Below are 19045 nucleotides of genomic sequence, written 5' to 3'. Positions count from 1 at the left end.
CCCAGTTTTCTAACTACAGGTACTCAGCCCAGTCTTACACTGTTCCAAGTCCCTGTAGCCCCCAGCCAGGGGCTGGGGGAGGCCCAGCCCCCAGCGGGGCTGCTGCTGCTTCTCCTCGTGGTTTCACAACATGGCTACTTCTACAACAACTACAACTACCTTCTCTTCCGTTCTGCTCGTGATATGTTTATATTTTGCAGAAGTGCTCACTGGGTAAAAACCTCAAGGGTCACCACCCTCTGGGGTTTTACCATTTTATAACTTCAGGGGGAAAACTGTAAAGCTTACATTTAGATCCTAGAAGACTCTTGAAAAGGTTTCCTTTTAACATGATTTATTTAATTACTAAACTTGCATAAATCCTTCTGTCTTGTCTTGTAATTTCAATGTGGAATCACTACTCTTAGCAGATCACTTCAGTAATTACAGAAAAATATTTGGGTTGCTGGTATTCTTTCTTTATAAAGAACCATAGAAAGCATTTTACTCTTCCTTAAAGAAAAAAAGAAAAACTCACTTAAATTTATCTCTGCATTTCTTATGAGACATGAGTCTGTAAAGCACAGCTTTCCTTAACAGTTCAGACCAAGTTCTCAGGAGATAATGGTTGTGTTGCTGCAGAAAGCTGAAATTTATTGGGGACACACAAAGAAAAGAGAAGAGCACTATCAAAATAATTTCTCTAAATGGTCAAAATTTGGGATATTTATCCTATGCAGGCAAATAAACCTACTTTTAAATATCCAAACTGTGTAGTTCATATTCAGACTATTAAACAAAATGCAAGTAATACAGATCCATGCTTTCAATTTGAAAGCAGTCATCAAAGTATTCCTGCTTCTCAGAAGGTGACTTGCAATTAAGAGATTTGCTGACTATTTAAATCACAGTAAAAATATCAGTTGGGCAACCAATGAAGATTGGAGCAAAGTGTGTTGGCTGAGACTGTCCTTTGCCTTGTAAATGTGTGTGAATGTGGAGTGAGTCTGCTCCTTGTACTGAAGTGCGGCAATTTCTTATATATTGGATGTGGGGTGGGAGTGCTCCATTTATCTCTAACCTAATATGAATATTGATGGCAGTTTTGATGATCTCCAGGCACAAAAAAATACACCTAATATGTCTACCGTTAGAGGTGTCCACACTGCTTCCAAAAGAGACTTGTTTAGTACACCTTACTGATGGTACTGATAGTTGCAGTCACACTAGAAGAACTACATTGAGCTATGGAAATAATCAATAGTTCCACAGGCAATAGCCAATTACTAAAAATTTGTTCCAATGCTGAAATCCAATAGCAAGAGATTGACACATGAGACATGGGGCACACAAGGTTAAAAATAATGAAAACAGTGACAATTTTTCTGGAAAATCAGTGGTTTCCTAAACCAAAAGCTTGGTAGTCTGATTAAGTGACGTGTGAACATCTGTACTGGACTCACTCCTGAATGTATTTATCTGTGAATTTCTCTTTACATGTGTCTGGGACATGCATCATCCATTTTAGGGAAGAGACATTTTTGTCAAGAATGGGTCTGTCACTCCTTGGAGTATAAAACAAATAAGTGGTGAGACAAAAAAGTCACTCAAAACAAATCAAACAGTTCTTGCAAGTTTCCATGGGGAAGTGTAATCAAAGACCAGCTGAAAATCTGAGGCCAGCACTTTCAGTTTGGTTCAAAGGTATTATTTCTTACATATCTGTGGTTTGGTTTTTTTTCAGTTTCTCTATAGGTAACACCCTGGTCCTTAGTTCTTATCATTCATTCAATGTTTGTCAAAGACCTAAAGAGGTCATATCAACAGAGGAAGTCTGTCACCTTTATGTTATAAGGTTGTCTAAAGATCCTTCTTTTCTGTGCATAAGGGTATAGCCTCTCTTATCATTTCTGAACTCTTTGAACTTAAGATTCACTGCATGGTGGACTAGTAGACTTTTAGAGCATGCTCTATCTCATTCATGGCTCTCCTTTACACAGTCTGTTGTGATCACTTTTCACCAGAAAAAAAAATGTAAAAAAACTGACAGAAAACCCTGCTACCAATTTTTTGTGCTAATCCTCCTGCTATGACTGGGGGAATCATATATGTATGATACCATCTATATACTATAATACAGAGCAGGTCTTATTAAAGCATCAGGATTCTTGGTACATTTCTATTGATTTTTCTTTAAACCAGAAGGTAGCATCACCATTTTTGTATCTTTAGCTTGCAAGTGGAATAGAATTTGATTCACCTTGCTGAAATGTCCTTAGGGCTGAAGAGACTTAGATTTACAGATCACAAGATTTCAGGATACATTAAGACTTTTCTTTCTGTTATGTATCCACAGAGAAGGAAGGCCAACGTCCGAAAGGGCATTTGCAGAGTAGATCAGAGCTGGTATGGCTGAAGAATATAAAAAGCAAAAGAGAGAGCAAGGTTCATCTCATAGCATTCCCCAGGGACAGTACCTACTTCCTAAAATGAATGAACAGAAGTACCTTCTTTGAAATTGTGCAGGGCCACACTTAGACGCTGCTGCTCAATTTTTTACAGTTACGGCAGTTAAGACCAGGGGGATGTAACATATGCAGCCTTCAGGAGGAGAACGATCCAGTGACTTACAGCCTCTGTAATAGTACTCTTTATTTTTCAACTGTTGTGTTACGTAGGAATAAATGAGAACTTGACCCACATGAATGCAATTTAGCACACCTTCACTAACTTCAGCAACTCTGCACCAGTTCATACCAAATGAGGTTCTGAGCCAGTACAATCTTACCTGTGCCCAGACACACACACATTTTTTTTAATTTTGCTTACTCCACAGACAGCTGGATATGTTCTGATAAAATTATCAAGAATAGCAAGAGAAATAAAATTTTATCTGCAGGTGTGTTATGGTATAGGAATGGTACTCTCAAATAGGTGCTCCCACTGAAACTCTCCATTTGCTGCTCGCTCACTCCCTCCTACCCCTTCTGTGCCCCCTCCCCTGATTGCAGGATGGAGAGGGGAATTGGAGGCATAAAAGGTGAAAATCACGTGTTGAGATAAGAATGATTTACTGAAAACAGCAATAAAATGAGAAAGCAAACAGTAACAGCAACCATACTAATGACAGAGGGTACAAGGTAGGTAAACGATTCATTCAATTACTTGAAACTGACCACTATTACCTGACAACTCCCTCCAGCTTGGAACTGGCATTACCCAACTGTTCCCTCTGCCATGCTTACTTGACCAGAAAGAAGCCTTTCTCCTCCTAAGAGACTCCCTTACCCCCCTCCTCCAACCATGAGGTGGTATAAAATGACATGAGGTGGTATAAAATAACCTCCAGATCCTAGCCATGCCTCCTCCTGGCTACTGCAAAAATTAACCCCGTCCTGGCTGGAAACAAGATGTTATCCACCCTATATTCCATACCATCTACATCATTCCTAGATGCTATACCTTCCAACTATATACATTTATATACATATATACACAAGTACAGGTATCATTTCCATGATCAATTGCTGTCCCTCCAAGATGTTTGTTGAGTTCATTTAGGCCATGACTGTGGGTTCTAACCATCCTAGATGTCTTCCAGGACTTCCAGGAGGGCTGGTGTGCTGCCACCTGGTTGCAAGCTGCATCAGGAGTTCATGACTGGTTATCTGGAGCAGTCCATACACACGGTAGTTATGGCATCCAGTGGCAGTGTCATTCAGCAACCAATATTATAAAATTCAACATTACAGACTGTTGTCACCCATAAATCAAATTGCCTTGAGATACGCATCATATTTCCCCATCCCTCTGCATTACCCACCAAGTGCACTCAGGTCCTTGGGCAAAAATAATGCCATGGATGGGCTTGCCTTTGCTTGAGTCAGGACTGATCCAGGTATCTTCCCTGACACCTTCCTCATATGCACCACAGGAACTTTATCCCCTTTTATGGTACATGCATATTTTGAATTGGCAGGGCCAGCTTGATTTTTGGGAACCTCTAATATTAACTAACTGGGCGGCCTTTGCTAAATGTAGATCTCAATGTTTGAAGGTCTCACCACCCATTGCTTTCACTGTAGCAGTCCATTGTACCATTCAATTTTCCCAGAGGCTGGGGCATGATAGGGAATATGGTATACCCACTCAACACCATGCTGTCTGGCCCAGATGTCTATGAGGCTGTTGTTGTCCAACTCAGTTCTTTCTGAGGTGCCATGCCACCACAGGACTTGCTTTTCAAGGCCCAGGATGTTGTTTCAGACATGGCGTGAGGCACGTGGTACTTTTGCAGCCATCCAGTGGATGCTTCCAACATTGTAAGCATGTAGCCTTGCCTTGGCAGGTTTGCAGAAGTGTGATGTAATCAATGTACCAGGTCTCCCCATATTTGTATTTCGACCATTGACCACCATACCACAGAGGCTTAACCCACTTGGCCTGCTTGAGTGCAACACGTGTTTCAGAGTTATGGATAACCTAGGAAATAGTGTCCACGGTTAAGTCCACCTCTCAGTCATGAGCCCACCTATATGTTACATCTCTTCCCTGATGACCTGAGGTGTCCTGGGCCCACTGAGCCAGAAATAATTCACCCTTATGTTGCCAGTCCAGATCTCCTGAGACACTTTAATCTTTGCAGCCCAATCCACCTGTCTATTGTTGCAATGTTCTTCAGTAGCCCGACTCTTGGGTACGTGTGCATCTACACAACTTCTCTACCCTGGCAGTGATGTCTTGCCACAATTCAGCATCCCAGATGAATTTTCCTCTGTGCTGCCAGTTGGCCTTTTTTCATCAGTCTAGCCAACCGCACAGAGCATTTGCTACCATCCACAAGTCAGTCCAGAGGTACTGCACTGACCATTTCCCTCATTCAGTGATACCTAAAGTTAGCTGGGTGGCTTTCAACTCTGCAACCTGACTTGATTCACCTTGTCCCTCAATAGCTTCTGTGACTCACTGTGTAGGACACCATACAGCAGTTTTGCATTTTTGATGTATCTCTACAATATGCAGGAATCATCAGTAAAGAGAGCATATTGCTTTTCATCTTCTGGTAGCTGATTATATGGTGGGGGCCCCTCAGCACATCTCACCTTTTCCTCCTCCTCTTCTGATGATAATCCAAAATTTTCACCTTTGGGCCAGTTTGTGAAGACTTCCAAGAGCCCTGGTCAATTAGCATTTCCTGTTCGAGCTCACTGCGTAATCAGAGAGATCCACTTACTCCACATAGCATCAGTGGCATGATGTGTGGAGGAAACTTTCCCTTTGAATATCCAGCTGGGGTGTGAGGAGGAGCTGTGCTTTGTGCCAATCACTTCTGAAGCAGCTCAAACCCCACCTAACCTGCCAATGTCTCTTTTTCAATTAGGGTGTAACAGCCCTCAGATCCTTTTTATTCCCAACTCCATAACCCCTGGAATCACCCTTGAGTCTCCCCAGGTACTTTTTCGCCAGAGACTCCGGGAAGGATAGTTCTTCCCAGCTGCAGTGTACAGCACATTTTTCACATCTTCTTGTGTCCTGACTGGCCAAAGTTTTACTGCTTGAACAATCTCCTGTTTAATTTGTTCAAAAGCTTGTTGTTATTAGGACCTCACTTAAAATTGTTCTTCTTTTGAGGTTACTTGATAGAGAGGGCTTACAATCTGACTCTAATCTGGAATATGCATGCTCCAAAAGCCCACAGCACCTAGGAAAGCCTGTGCTTCCTTCTTACTTGTTGGTGGGGACGTAGGTGCAGGTTTGTTGAACAAATCCATTGGAATCTGATGATGTTCATCTTGCCACTTTACTCCTAAAAACTGAATTTCCTAGGCAGGTCCCTTGACCTCACTTTGCTGTATAGCAAAACTAGTCTTCAGTGGGATTTGGATTATCTTCTGCTCTTTCTCAAAAACTTTCTCTGCTGTTTTGCCCCACACAATGATGTCATCAATGTATTGCAAGTGTTCTGCCCTTTTCCAGTGCAGTCTGGATCAGTCAATAGCAGGTGGTGGAGCTATGTTTCCATCCCTGGGGCAGTCAGTTTCAGGTGTACTGGACACCCCTGCAGGTGAAGGCAAACTGTGGCCTGCACTCTGCTGCCAAAGGAATGGAGAAAAACTCATTAGCAATGTTGATGGTGGCACCACTTTGCTGCCTTGGACTCCAGTTCCTGCCGAAGTTCCAGGCTGTCCTGCACAGCAGCGCTGAGTGGTGGTGTGACTTCATTCAGCCACGATAGTCTACTGTCAGTCTCCACTCTCCATTGCACTTACGCTCTGGCCATATGAGACTATTAAAGAGTGAGTGAGTCTTGCTGACCATTCCCTGGCTCTCCAGTTCACAAATCATCTCATGGATGGAGGTCACAGAGTCCTGGTTGATGCGGTATTGTTGATGGTGCGCTGTTGTGGTAGCGATCAATACCCATTTTTCTTCAATCCTCAGCAATGCCACAGCAGAAGGATCCTCTGAGGGACTAGGCAAGGTATTCAGTTGTCTAATTTCCTCTGTCTCCACAGCAGCTATCCCAGAAGACCAACCACACCCTTTTGGGTCCTTGAAATACCATCTCCTGAGATAATCTATGCCAAGACTGCACGGGGCCTCTGGGCCAGTCACAATGGGGAGTTATTGCAGTTCATTCTCAGTCAGGCTCACTTCAGATTCCAGTACAGTCAGCTGTTGGGATCCCCCTGTCACCCCAGAAATCGAAATGAATTCTGCCCTTACATATCTTCATGGCATCAAGATACATTGCACACCGGTGTCAACTAAAACCTTATATTCTTGTGGGTATGATGTGCCAGGCCATTGGATCTACACAAGCAAATAGATCCAATTGTCCCTTTCCCCCACCTGACTAGAGGAAGGGCCCTTCTAGTTCTGATCATAGTACTTGTTGCTTACCCCTTGTAAATATGAAATGGAGGTCCCTTCAAAAGGATTGGAAGTAACATCAGCCCTTCTATTCTGTGTGAGGACTTGCCCACTGGAAACTACAGTTACATTTATCCTTGAAGAATTTCCTTTCAGCTCACGTACACATGCTGCTAGGGCAAAGGTGGATTTTCCATCCCATTTAATAGAATCATAGAAGGATAGAATATGCTGAGTTGGTTCCTGACCCATCAGGAACATCGAGTCCAGTTCCTGGCCCTGCACAGGACATGCCAAGAATCACACCATATGCCTGAGAGCCTTGTCCAAACACTTCTGGAACATAGACAGGTTTGTTGCTGAGACCACTTTCCTGGGGAGCCTGTTCCAGTGTCCAAACAACCTCTGCGTAGAGAAGCTGTTTCTAATTCCTAGCCTAAACCTCCACTGACACAACTTCAGGCCATTTCCTTGAGTCCCATCACTGGTCACAAGATGAAGATGTCTGTACCTGCCCCTCCACTTCCCTACAATGTGTGAGGATATTTTAGACTGCAGTGAGGTCTTCCCTCAGTCTCCTGCAGGCTGAACACGCCAAGTGACCTCAGCTGCTCCTTATACAGCCTTCCTGACCCTTCCCCATCCTCATTCCTCTCCTTTGGACACTATCTAATAGCTTGATATCTTTCTTATATTGTGGTGCCCAAAACTGCAAACAATATTCAAGGTGAGGCCACCCCAGTGCAGAGCAGAGCAGGGCAATCACCTCCCTTGCCTGGCTGGCGATGCTTTGCCTGATGCCCCCCAGGACGTGGTTGGCCCTCCTGGCTGCCAGGGCTCTGCTGACTCGTATTCAACTGACCATCAACCAGGACTCCCAGGTTCCTTCCCACAGTTCTGATCTTCAGCTTCTCGTTCCCTAGTCTATCCAAACAACCAGGATTGCCCTGTCCCAGGTGCAGAATCTGGCACTTCCCCTTGTTAAACTTCATACAGTTAGTGATTACCCATCTCTCTAATTTGTCAAGGTCTCTCTGTAGAGCTGCTCTGGCAGTCCACAGTTCCTCCCAATTTAGTGTCATTGGCAAACTTACTATGTATTCCTTCAAGTCCTTACATCCAGGTTGTTAATGAAGATGTTGAAGAGAACTGGGATGAGAATGGAACCCTGTGGAACCCCACTAGTGCCAAGTCACCACCTTGATGTCACCCCATTCACTACAACTGTTTGTGCCCAACCTGCAAGCCAGCTGCTCACCCATCACATAACACGGTTATCCAGCTGTGTGCTGAACATTTTGTCAAGAAGGATCCTGTGAGAGGCAGTATCAAAAGGTTTGATGAACTCCAAAATGATTACATCTGCTGGTTTCCCTTGATCAGGTAGGTGGGTTACCCTGTCATAGAAGGAAATCAGGTTGGGCAAGCAGGACTTCCCCCTCATGAAGCCATTCTCTCTGTGACGGATGACTGCATTGTCCTCCAGGTGTTTTTCAATACTTCCCAGAATAACCTTTTCCATGATTTTACCAGGCACTGAAGCGAGACTGACAGGCCTGTGGTTTCCGTGCTCCTCCTCCTAGCAAATTGCGATGATGTTCGCCCGCTTCCAGTCAACTGGGACCTCTCCACATTCCCACGACTGCCCAAAAATCATCAAGAGAGGTTTTATGATGACATCAGCCAGCTCTTTGAGGATTCTGGGATGAATCCCATAACGCCTCATAGATTTGTAGGGATCCAGCTGGAGCAGTAGATCTCACACAAGTTCTGGATCAACTTGAAGTTGATCGATCTCACAGTCACGGTCCTCCAGCTCAGGGCTCTGAGACTACCTTGTTCTGTCATCTCTGTTGAAGACAGAGGCAAAGAAAGCGTCAAATACCTCTGCCTTGTCTCTGTCCCTGGTTGGAAGGTGACCATCCTCCTCCTGTAATGGGCCAGTGTTATTTCTACACTGCTTTTTGCCACTAATATATTTGAAAAAACCTTTTTTTATTGTCCTCCACATTTCTGCCCACCTTCAACTCTAATTTAGCTTTAGTCACAGGAATTTTCTCCCTACAGGGGCAAGCAGCATCTCTGAATTGTTCCCATGTCACTTGACCTTTCTTCCATTGGACATACACCCCCTTTTTTGCCTTATTTCCAAGAGAAGATCCCTGCTTAGCCATGCCGGCCTTCTGCCTTGCATGCTTGACTTCTGACATTTGGGAATTGCTTGCTCCTGTGCCCGTAGGAGGTGATGTTTAAAAAGTGACCAGCACTGATGGGCCCCAACACCTGTAAAAACATCTTCCCATGGCACTTTACTTACTAGTTCCCAGAGCAGCCTAAAGTCTGCTCTCTTCTTGTCCAGACTTGAGATTTTGCTGGCACTTTTCCTCCTGTCAACAGAGATTTTAAACTCAATTCCTTTGTAGTCACTGTGGCCAAGACAGCCACCAGTCTCCGCTTCTCTCACAAGATCTGCTCAATTGACAATCAGCAGATCAAGGAAAGCATCTTTGAGTGGGCTCCTTTAGGACCTCTTCCATAATGACATCTACGTTTTTTAAGAATCTTTCCTCATGTCCTCCCTGTGCTCACACAGAAAAAACCACACGGTGTGTACCCTCTCTCAGGCAGGAGGGTTCTTGCTCCCAGTAGCAGACACTGTAGTCTGTACTGGTGGTGCATGGGATATTTTTCTAACTTGATCGAGCCTTTCGAATCTTCCACAATCTTGGACAGTCTTTCTACAGCCAAGGCACAGGTCGGTAGAGTGGAAAAAACATATTCTTCAGAGTACCAGAGTCAGCACTGTTTGTTCTCTTTCTTCCATTGACATCAATGCAAATGAGTTGGCATATGATTATGGCACACTTCATACAAACTTCCACCACATGGATTGTGTACACTGGACCTCCTCTGGATCTTTAGGAGACTGATCATTATTTGAATCTCTATAGATTACCTCCAGCACAGCTAATTCTCTCAGATACTGGATAAATTTCTCCAAGGCATCCTACCTGGCTAGGCACACTACTAGATTATCCTTTTCCTCAACACTTGGCAGGAGTTGCCTTCAAAGGCAGAGACTTTCTGTCCTATTCCCAATCCCCTTGTCAATATCCACATCCTGGGAGAGGGATCCCAGTTTCTTGGCTTCACTACCATCTAGTTCCATATCACAGGCTATGGTATTCCATCATCGGAGCAGCCAGGTCAGCAAGGACTCACCCAACTTGTAGCTGAAATCTTCTTGCTTATCTTCCAGTTTACCCAGGGATAGGGATCTCTGGCCTTGCTTCTTCCTCCTGTTATGAGGGCCCTACTTCCTCTTCATCCTTCACTAAGTGAACTGATTTGGTCTCGGATTTCTTCTGCTTTTTGATGTGAGAAGTTGTTTCTCTGGTTCAGCTGCAGTTTGAGTGGCCGTGGTGCCTGTTGGTCTGCTTTTCTCCTCCTCGCCCTCAGGGTGCCCTACAGTGACGAGCAGTGTCTGATAAATAGTAGCCAGGGCCCAGCACATCAGTGTGCCTCTGTGTAACTGCCGCAGCGTTTTTCTTTCAAATATTCTGCCACTTTATAAGGGTCCTGTCATTGTTCAAGGATGAGCTTCCAAACCATTGGAGCAGAATAATCCTTCAAAACCTGGCCCATTTTCTCCCACATTACATGCCACTCATGACTATCCACCCTTAGGGCAGATCTCTCAATAACCGTCCTTGACTCTAAGTGTGGTGTGACTGGACTGAGGAGATATGGAGATATGGCTGATTTAGCAACAAGAACATTCTTTCCTTAACTATGCTCAGATCTGTTGTTATCTCAACTATTAGAGCCCCATATTGGGTTACAAATTAGGCTGTAATGGGAATGATACTCCCCAGTTTAGTGCTCCCACTGAGGTTCTCTAAACCACCTGGCGCTTGCTCTCTCACCTGCCCCACTCCTTCTCGCAATCCCCCCCATCGCAGGCTGGGAAGTAGACTTGGAGGCACAAAAGGCAAAGACTGTGGGTTGAGATAAAAACAATTTACTGGAAACAGCAGTGAGATAAGAAAACAAACAGTGACAGTAACAATACTAATAACATACTGCACAAGATTCATATGTGATTGCTCGGAACCGGTGTTACCCAACCTCACCCTCCGGCTCAAAATTGCCGCTACCTGACTGCTCCCTCCACCAGGTTTACTTGACAGGAAGGAAGCCCTTCTCCCTGGAAGAGACTGTTCCCTCCTCCTTCAGCAATGACATGAGGTGGTATAGAATAACCTCTGGGTCCTGGCGATGCCCCCTTCTAGCTACTGCAAAAATTCGCTCAGTCCTGGCGGGAACCAGGACAGGGTGCATCTTGTGTCTGCTCTTAACAAGAGTAAGGCAGGTAGATGGAAGTGAATCCCACTGTGCCTCCCTCATAATCTCTACATTTGTTATCTCTAAAGTGTTGGCCAAGTTGTCTTTGGTTTAGCCATATAATTTTTACCAGGTCTATGACCCAAAAAAGATTTTATCTACAACAAGCTGAAGGACTCGCTGAACTATCGAAGTGCACAGGGTGGCTTCAGCAGACCATTTCCTCGAGTATTTGTAGTTTCTCCAAAAAGAAGTAATGGCTTTGACTACCTTTGTCTTTCAGGAGAATGTTCTTAATTTTGTGGGGTTTTTTAAAATCAGTTTGTGTACAACAACTTTTATAGCTTATTTTCTTTCTAAATTACTGAGATAAATGTTTACATTCCTCATTTCCATAGTTAATCCTGTGATTGCTTGTGTTATAAGATGCTATTAACTGCTGAGCAAATTAGAATGATGAGAGAATTAGCTCATTTAGGTTTCCATAGTGCTCATTGCTGTCAAGCTCCTGCCTTTATTATCTCAAAAAATTATATCATATTACAAAAATCTATTTTCTGTTGAACATCATCAGGCAGAAGTGAACACAGGCAACAGTTAAAAAGAAAGCAAAGCATGATGATCCCTTTTATTCATACTGCCTGTTGGTTCAGGCTATTAAGCCAGCTCATAAGAAAGCTTCCTGGTCAAAAGGTAGCTAGCAATGCAGGGATGTTAGAGCTTGCTTTAATCTGTGCTGCAGATGAGTGTAGTTTTCATTTTATATTTGTTCAGCTCCTCTAATTATTCTTCAATGTAGGTTTTTTTCAGCTGAGAGTCAGTGGGGCACATTTCCAGAAATACAAACTTAGAGCTGAAAACTATGTTGTATCATTATATTTCTGTAAGAGTTAAAATAATGCCATTTTCTTCTGAAACTCAGGTCTCACTACAAAATATGAACATTGCCTAAGACTTCTGCATCCAAGTTCTGCCTGCCCTGATGCCTGTAGAGGCACAGCACACCCAACAGGACGTTTTTTATTAGGCTGCTAGTCAAATGATTGTTCTTGACTTGAAGGTCAGTGTGTCTGGAATCATTGCTCAGTACCAGTTATATATATAGTACTAGTATATATCCTGCATAAGAAGGGTCTGTAATATTTGGCAACAATCTATTGATTTCTTTCTGACTCATGCATTTTCATTTACACAAATTAGAGAAGCAGAAGAGGGAAAAAAAAACTCTTAAATGTTGTTAATTTCTTTTGGCCATTTCTTCGATCCATGATTTTTATCTGAGAGGAAAGTAGTATGTCTAATGGAGAACTGTAAAATTTTATGGAACAGTGAGACTTAAAGACCTTGTGAAGCAATCAGTACTTCAGCAGAGTGAAATGCTGTTGCAACAGAAGGAAAATTATATACCAGTTATTTACCCAGTTAAGAAAAATTATGGCCCTTAACATCAAAGGCTTCCATTAATGAAATAATAGAGAGAGGGCAATTCTTATTTTTTTTACCAAGCCAGGGAATTCATCAAAATGCAGTCGGCCAAGAATTTGGGACTTTAAGATTATAATCCCACAACAACATGTGTAGCCTATGTGACTGGTTTAGGAACAGACATTTAAAAGTAGCTGTGTAATGTTTATGCAGATTTAAGTGAGTTATCATAAGTAATTAACTCATCCTGTTTCTTACTATCCTTCAAATAATGTTTTCCTAATTATTGGAAAAATATTTTTTCAGCCTGACTATTCCCATGTATTTGTTTGTTTTCTGTACTTTTCCTAATTTTCAATAATTCTGCTTATCTTCATAAACTTCAGAACTCTCCCCTAGTATTTCCTCTTGCATTGGTTTCTTTTGTTTGAAAATTCCTCAACTGTTTTCTCTAACTAGAGCAAGCACTCAAAGCAAAGTGGCTGAGATGGCAATTTTGAACTTTTTTTTTTAAATAGTGTGTAGGATTAACAGTCTTCTGTATGTAACAGGCTTATTGAATCTTGAAAGTTAAGTTCTCTGTGTTTTATCTTTGGCATGGATTCCAAGGGAATGAATATGCAGATAGCAGGACAGAACTGTTACAATCTGAATCCTTATTCCAACAAGTCGTTTATGCGAAGGTTATGACACAAGAAAATGGATTAGTGAGGAAAGGTTACCTGAAAATGAAGTAACTTCACAGAGCTCTTCCAGCAAAAGAACCTGGGAATGTGTAATGGGGAGGTGAGAGGAATTCTGTCAAAGCACAGAAAATCCACAAAGACTCAAAAGGGAAAAGTGAATTAGTGAGAGGCAATGCATTTAATGTATTAGCTGTCTTGTAGAAATGCTCTCTGCCTATGCCCTGTTTTATTTTTTGTTTTTTGTCAGAAAGCTTTTGTAAATCCTGCAGTACTTTGTGTTCAGCTGTGCTGCATTTGGTGCATAACAGCCACTACGTGCCTTTGCAAGTGTAACCCATGAATCAGGATGCAATTCTAGCCATTATAGCAGCCTATGGGGGAAAAAAATTAGTAGTTACAGGCTCTGAGCAGCTCTGTTAGAGATTGATACTAATAGCTTACCCCTAAGTTCCCCCTTACTGCACAAACTTAGGGCAACTAGGAATCAATTGATGCTCCTTTAATGTAATGGATGTTCAGTGGGGGCAATTCAGACAGGTCTGTCACATGACATCTAAAAACACTGGAACAAAATTTACTTTTTAGCTCTAGCTGCAGGTAGGGGTGTCATTTTGCAAGATGGGTGGATGGGTGGTTTATCTCTAGTAATTTGACATGTCTACTATTCTAATACTCCATACCTTATATTATGTCTGAAATGAAAACTGATGGCAAAGAAAAGCTGAGATTTATTTTCAGAATTTACAGAAAAATACTATTTTTTAAACTATTGTACTGGAATAATAAATCCATTCCACATTAGCAGAGTATCAAAAGAAAATATTGTTTCATTACTTGATTCCTCCAGCACTCTTCTTCCCTTCCTTAATGAAATGGAACAGTCTGTGCCTTTATTACTTCTTCCATTTAATCTTGTTAATGCAGTCTGTTAAGACTCCACTTTTGCAACAGCACAGGTGTAACTATGAATAAGTAGGCTAGTAGGAAGACTACTCTTCTGCTCCTGGAAGTCTTATTTATTTACAACAAAATGTGTGACATTCAACCTAAAATAAAACCTGATGCAACTGGTGAGTTGAAACATTTTTATTCTTCACTTTATTGGCAATATGGGGCATTACAGTGAAAAATAAAAAGGGAAATATTAAATCTGCCATACCAAGTGTACCTTTGAGACAAGTGCACTTGAAGTTTTACTAAGATCAATTCTTCCTACTGTGTTTAGAAAGATGGCAGATTAAATTGGTAAGTAGACAGTTGGTAAGTATGACATTTTTTTCAGACAGCAGCAGATGCAAATCCAAGAATATCTCCAGCTGATTTAAATGCTTTTCAAAAGATGGGGCAAAGATTTTTAAATAGGAATGTGCAAAAGTAAAAATCCACAGTGATGATCAGAAATATGAAGAAATTCAAAAAGCTCTAAGAAGGCAACATCAGGAAGATTTCAGAGTCATTTCAGGCTGAAATCACTATTATTGTTTGTTTGTTGTTACCCATATCTCCTATAGTTTTGCATTTTAGGAGTTATATTGTGTCTAATGTGTGGGGGAAGGTATTGCAAGGAAAGTGATCCAGGGAAATGTATTGAAAACGGGTTTTTTTAACTGTGATGGCAGTCACACAAAGTCCCAGACAATGCAAGTTAGATCCTCATTTTGCAGCATTGCTATAATCCTACCTGAGTATGTTGAATTACTCATCATTTGCCTACTGCAAATCAGAACCAAAATCTGTACCAGCAGAAATAGAGTTCCCTATCCCTTCTTTTCCTTTGGCAGCCAGCTTGATGATTTTCTGTCTTAAAATTTAAAAAAAAAATTTAAAAACAACTCCCATTTTTAAGAAAACTTTTGCTACTGAATCACGTTCATTCACAAAAATAAATATATAAACTATGCTTATGTATTCTTCCCTCTCAGCTTTTCCTTGAGCATTGCAATTAGCTATCTTGGCAAGAAGCTTTAAGCTGTAAAACATTTAACATTAAAAGCTGCATTAATTAGTGGTTTATCAGTACTGCAAATATACAGTGTATATTTATATATTTTACATATTCGTATATAAAATGCTTTGTGTTTTTAAGTTGCATCATGCCCTGTGGTTCAGCTAAGTATTGTTAATCAAAGTATATGACTGCAATCGTCAAACCACCTAAAATTTTTCTGAAGATATCTTGCATAAGGCAGTCAGAAAACAATATAATGAAGCATTTTTAATTGTAATGGAGAAATAAATTTGTATAGAAATTCCAGAAATTAGAATCAATCCACAAAAAAGGAGTGTTGAGGGTCAGGATGAGAAAAAAGCAGGAATTGACAAGAATTTTCCTTCTCGATGTGCAAAATAACCCTTTGTACTCCCCTGTTATGCCATTTCCACATCTTTTTCATAGTCCACATTCTGTGGTGCTTGATATTCCATGTGTAGGTCTTCCTGAAAGTCCTTTATCTTTTCTGTAATTAAATGTACATGTTCAGGTGACTCGGTGTATACACTTCTTCACTGGTTGGTGCTAGGCTACCTTTTGTGATTAATTTTCAGTATTGGAGGAATGAAATCTCCCAAGACTGGATTTCCTGAAATGTAACAATTGTGATATTTACTTGCTACACTAAGTGATGAAAAGTCATGCTGTGGATGTAATATTTGGGAAAAGCTGAGGATATATTAACACCCATCCCACATGATGCTGCTGTTTCTTAGCTCTCCATCTCAGGTGTTGGTGCAGCCTTTATCATCCCTTTGTAGCAAGTGCTTGAGAAGCTGCTTGGAAAATAAACATTTGTAGAAGGGGAATTAAATAGGATTATACTTCAAGCCTCTGGTTCCAGAGGCTGGCTTCAGGCTCAGTTCAGTGACAATTGTGTCATGAATATTCAAATTCATCCATGTCAGCTGTCTCTGTGAGGAGTCCTGAACAGTGCAACAGTCCTCATTCCCCTTGAAAATTTTGCATGGCATAGAATTCTGGGTTGGAGTGTTACTGGGAATACAGGAAACTGTGGACATTCAAACAAAACCGTGCAGGTAGGGTGGAAGGAAAACACTGAAAGATTGTCAGTGTGCTGCAGCTCCGATCCCATAGCAAAGAGCTGGAGAAGAGGATGCTGCCACAGATGGAGCTAAGAATAACCACTACACCGTCCTTCCACTGCAAGATGAAGTAAGTTTTAAGTTCATTTCCATCCCACTCCAGCAAGCAGTAACTCTTGGCTGGGTGAGGGGAAAGATAAGGTCATGTTGATCCCACAGCCTTGAAAACAGGAGGTATTCACAGCATGTTCCTGCCACACCTTTCTCTGTGCTGCTTGGCTTTGTAACTGTACAGCAGAAATCTGTGCATATCTAACGTAAAGAGTTACCACTAAGTGTACTATAAGAGTATCACTAAGAGTACTCTATATTTCAGCCAGTTTCAACAGGCAAAATGGACTGGAAATATTTATCATGATATCCCAGCTTTTCCTTTGCCAAGTTCATTAGTTCATTTATCCATAAGGGAAAAAAATTAGCTCTCTGAGTAAGTACAATTTGTCCTGCTAAATGCCTGATATATAGTAAAACATTTGAAATGAAACATCCACAATTTAGGACAAATGCTTTGGCAGGGTAAATACTAAGTATAATTTTCATAGGAAAGACCTTTGCATATGCCAGAAAACATGGTCATCAGTACTCAGTCATCCTGACCAGCTTACATAAACACTAGCTAAAGCTGCTGGAGATTATTTGCAGAACATTGGATCTGATGAGCTCAAATATAAGATAACTTCAGTAGTGTATTTGGGATTACCATAATAATCTCTTTAGGGAAAGTGTGTAGTATCAGCATCTTGAGTCTTTGAGGGAAGTAGGAACTGTACAGCATTTATTATATACTTTCCCTGTATATTCCCTTTTTATTATAATTTTTATTATAATCTTTCCCTGTGAATAAGGCAAGTTTCTGAGCATTTTGTGGGGCCCAAGACAAGGCCTTGATACTTTTATTAGATAACTCTAATTTAACTTATCTATTCAGCCCAAATCATCAGACTAACATGGTTTTGATGTGTCATAACTTGTTTTACTATGGCACCATCCTTTGAGGTTACACACATAACTTCCATTAATTTGAATTACTAGGGAAAAGTATTCATAGATTAATATAGACAATTCCATTACAAGAGACAATGAAAATAATTCTATACAGATTTACGGAGTGCTAGGTGAGCTGTCAAAGTTTGCTGATCCTTTGACACTTCCTGACCTCTTTGAGCACAGCCTTTCAGGCTCAAGATTTGAGCCATAGCTTCTGACAAGGGAACCTAAGTTCTGTCTTTTTGGATCTGGGCAGTGGGCTGTACTTTGTGTTAGTCATCACTGCCCAGCAGAGGATACAGGCAGTTCTGTTTCACTTCTGCTGTCTTCCTTGCCTGTGAACCATCCTGAAAAAGTCCAGGACAGCCTTAAACACCTGTGCTTCTTATGCACTTCAGCCACTCTGCCTTATCCAAATTAAAGAAACAAACAAGCTGCTAGGTAGCAATTTCTCCACCTTTGGCAGGTTCCTAACCTTTCAGTGTTTCATTTAGTGCTGCGCTGACATTCTTGGCAAAAAAGCTGCACAGTATTTACCTGGAGTCCAGGAAACTGCATCACCACCACTGTCTTGTAATAATCCCATGAAAATCTAGATTTTCTGTTAATTCACAAGTGGTTTTAATAAATTGAAATTATCAGTTCCACAGGAAATAAAAAAATATTTGTGATCCAAAATATATCTTTATCTCACTGCTTTTCAGACTCTTGTGTTTCTTTTGCTTACAGCTACCTTTTCTTCACGGAGAATCATCCAGCCTTGCAAATCTTGCAGCTTTTCTAGTTGATTAGCATAGTGAAATTCACCTTGGAACAATTATCTTTAACTTGTTTTAAGCTTGAAGTCCTTTGCTCCTATCTAAGGTGTGATAGAAAAGCTAGGGGTCCAAAAGCATTTCTTTTAAAACTAACGTATCCCTTGGTCTAATAAAAGATATTACATCTATCTGAAAATGTCATCTATATTCTTGGACCATCGCAAGCATAACAACTTTTTACTTTTCATAAATTGTCAAATAGCACTACTCCATTAATTCATTGTAGTTACACTTTGGAAAGGAAAGAAACAGTATTTGAACGAAACATTTTGTCTTATTTTGGTTTGTATCATGATGGGAAAAGGTTGTTATACTGTGCTCGTTTTTTTCTTTATAATTTCACCTTCTCTGTAAGGGGAGGTAATCTATGCATACCATTCTTTCCAGACTTGTTCCGAAACTACTGTGTAACAATAAGATACAAAAAGGTCAGATAATATGAACGATTTGGAGATTACCTTTAGCTCATGCAAGATATCTTCAAAGTATGTATCTTAAATACAGTATGTATCTAAGCATATATATCTATATGCTTATATCAAGACATAAGCATATTTCTTGATATGCAAAAAGGCTAATATATAGCATGTAATTTTAAAACTTCTAGTCAGTCTACAGACATTATCATGAATATTTCTAAGTTTTTATCTTTCAGTAAATTTTAAATGCACACAATAAGGATGCACAGAGTAACTACGTAAAGACTTTTCATGAAAAAAACTTCAGGTTTTAAAATATTTTTTTCCAATAGTCTTTAGAATAGGCAGAGTTGATCAGTAAGAAGAGTAAATATACAATTCAGGTTTTTGGTGGTTTTGTGGTCTGGGGTTTATTTTG

The 19045-nt window shown here is 41.0% G+C and overlaps 1 protein-coding gene across 3 annotated transcripts in view; it reads left to right on the top strand.

The window, feature by feature from the left end:
* RORB (RAR related orphan receptor B) overlaps nt 1-19045 on the top strand; it is a 148016-nt gene that overhangs the window by 82005 nt on the left and 46966 nt on the right. The window contains exon 1 of one of the 3 annotated variants that reach the window (XM_039384838.1): nt 12198-12256. The exons of the other annotated variants lie outside the window; for them this stretch is intronic. The gene's annotated coding sequence lies outside the window, so the exon portion shown is untranslated. Of the gene's footprint in view, nt 1-12197; nt 12257-19045 lie in introns of those variants that run through there. 3 annotated transcript variants of the gene reach the window in all.

This window comes from Pipra filicauda, unplaced genomic scaffold, assembly GCF_003945595.2.
Source record: "Pipra filicauda isolate LSUMZ 115617 unplaced genomic scaffold, ASM394559v2 scaffold37_size4185640_pilon, whole genome shotgun sequence".
NCBI lineage: Eukaryota > Metazoa > Chordata > Aves > Passeriformes > Pipridae > Pipra > Pipra filicauda.
This window is presented reverse-complemented; position numbering and strand designations above follow the sequence as displayed.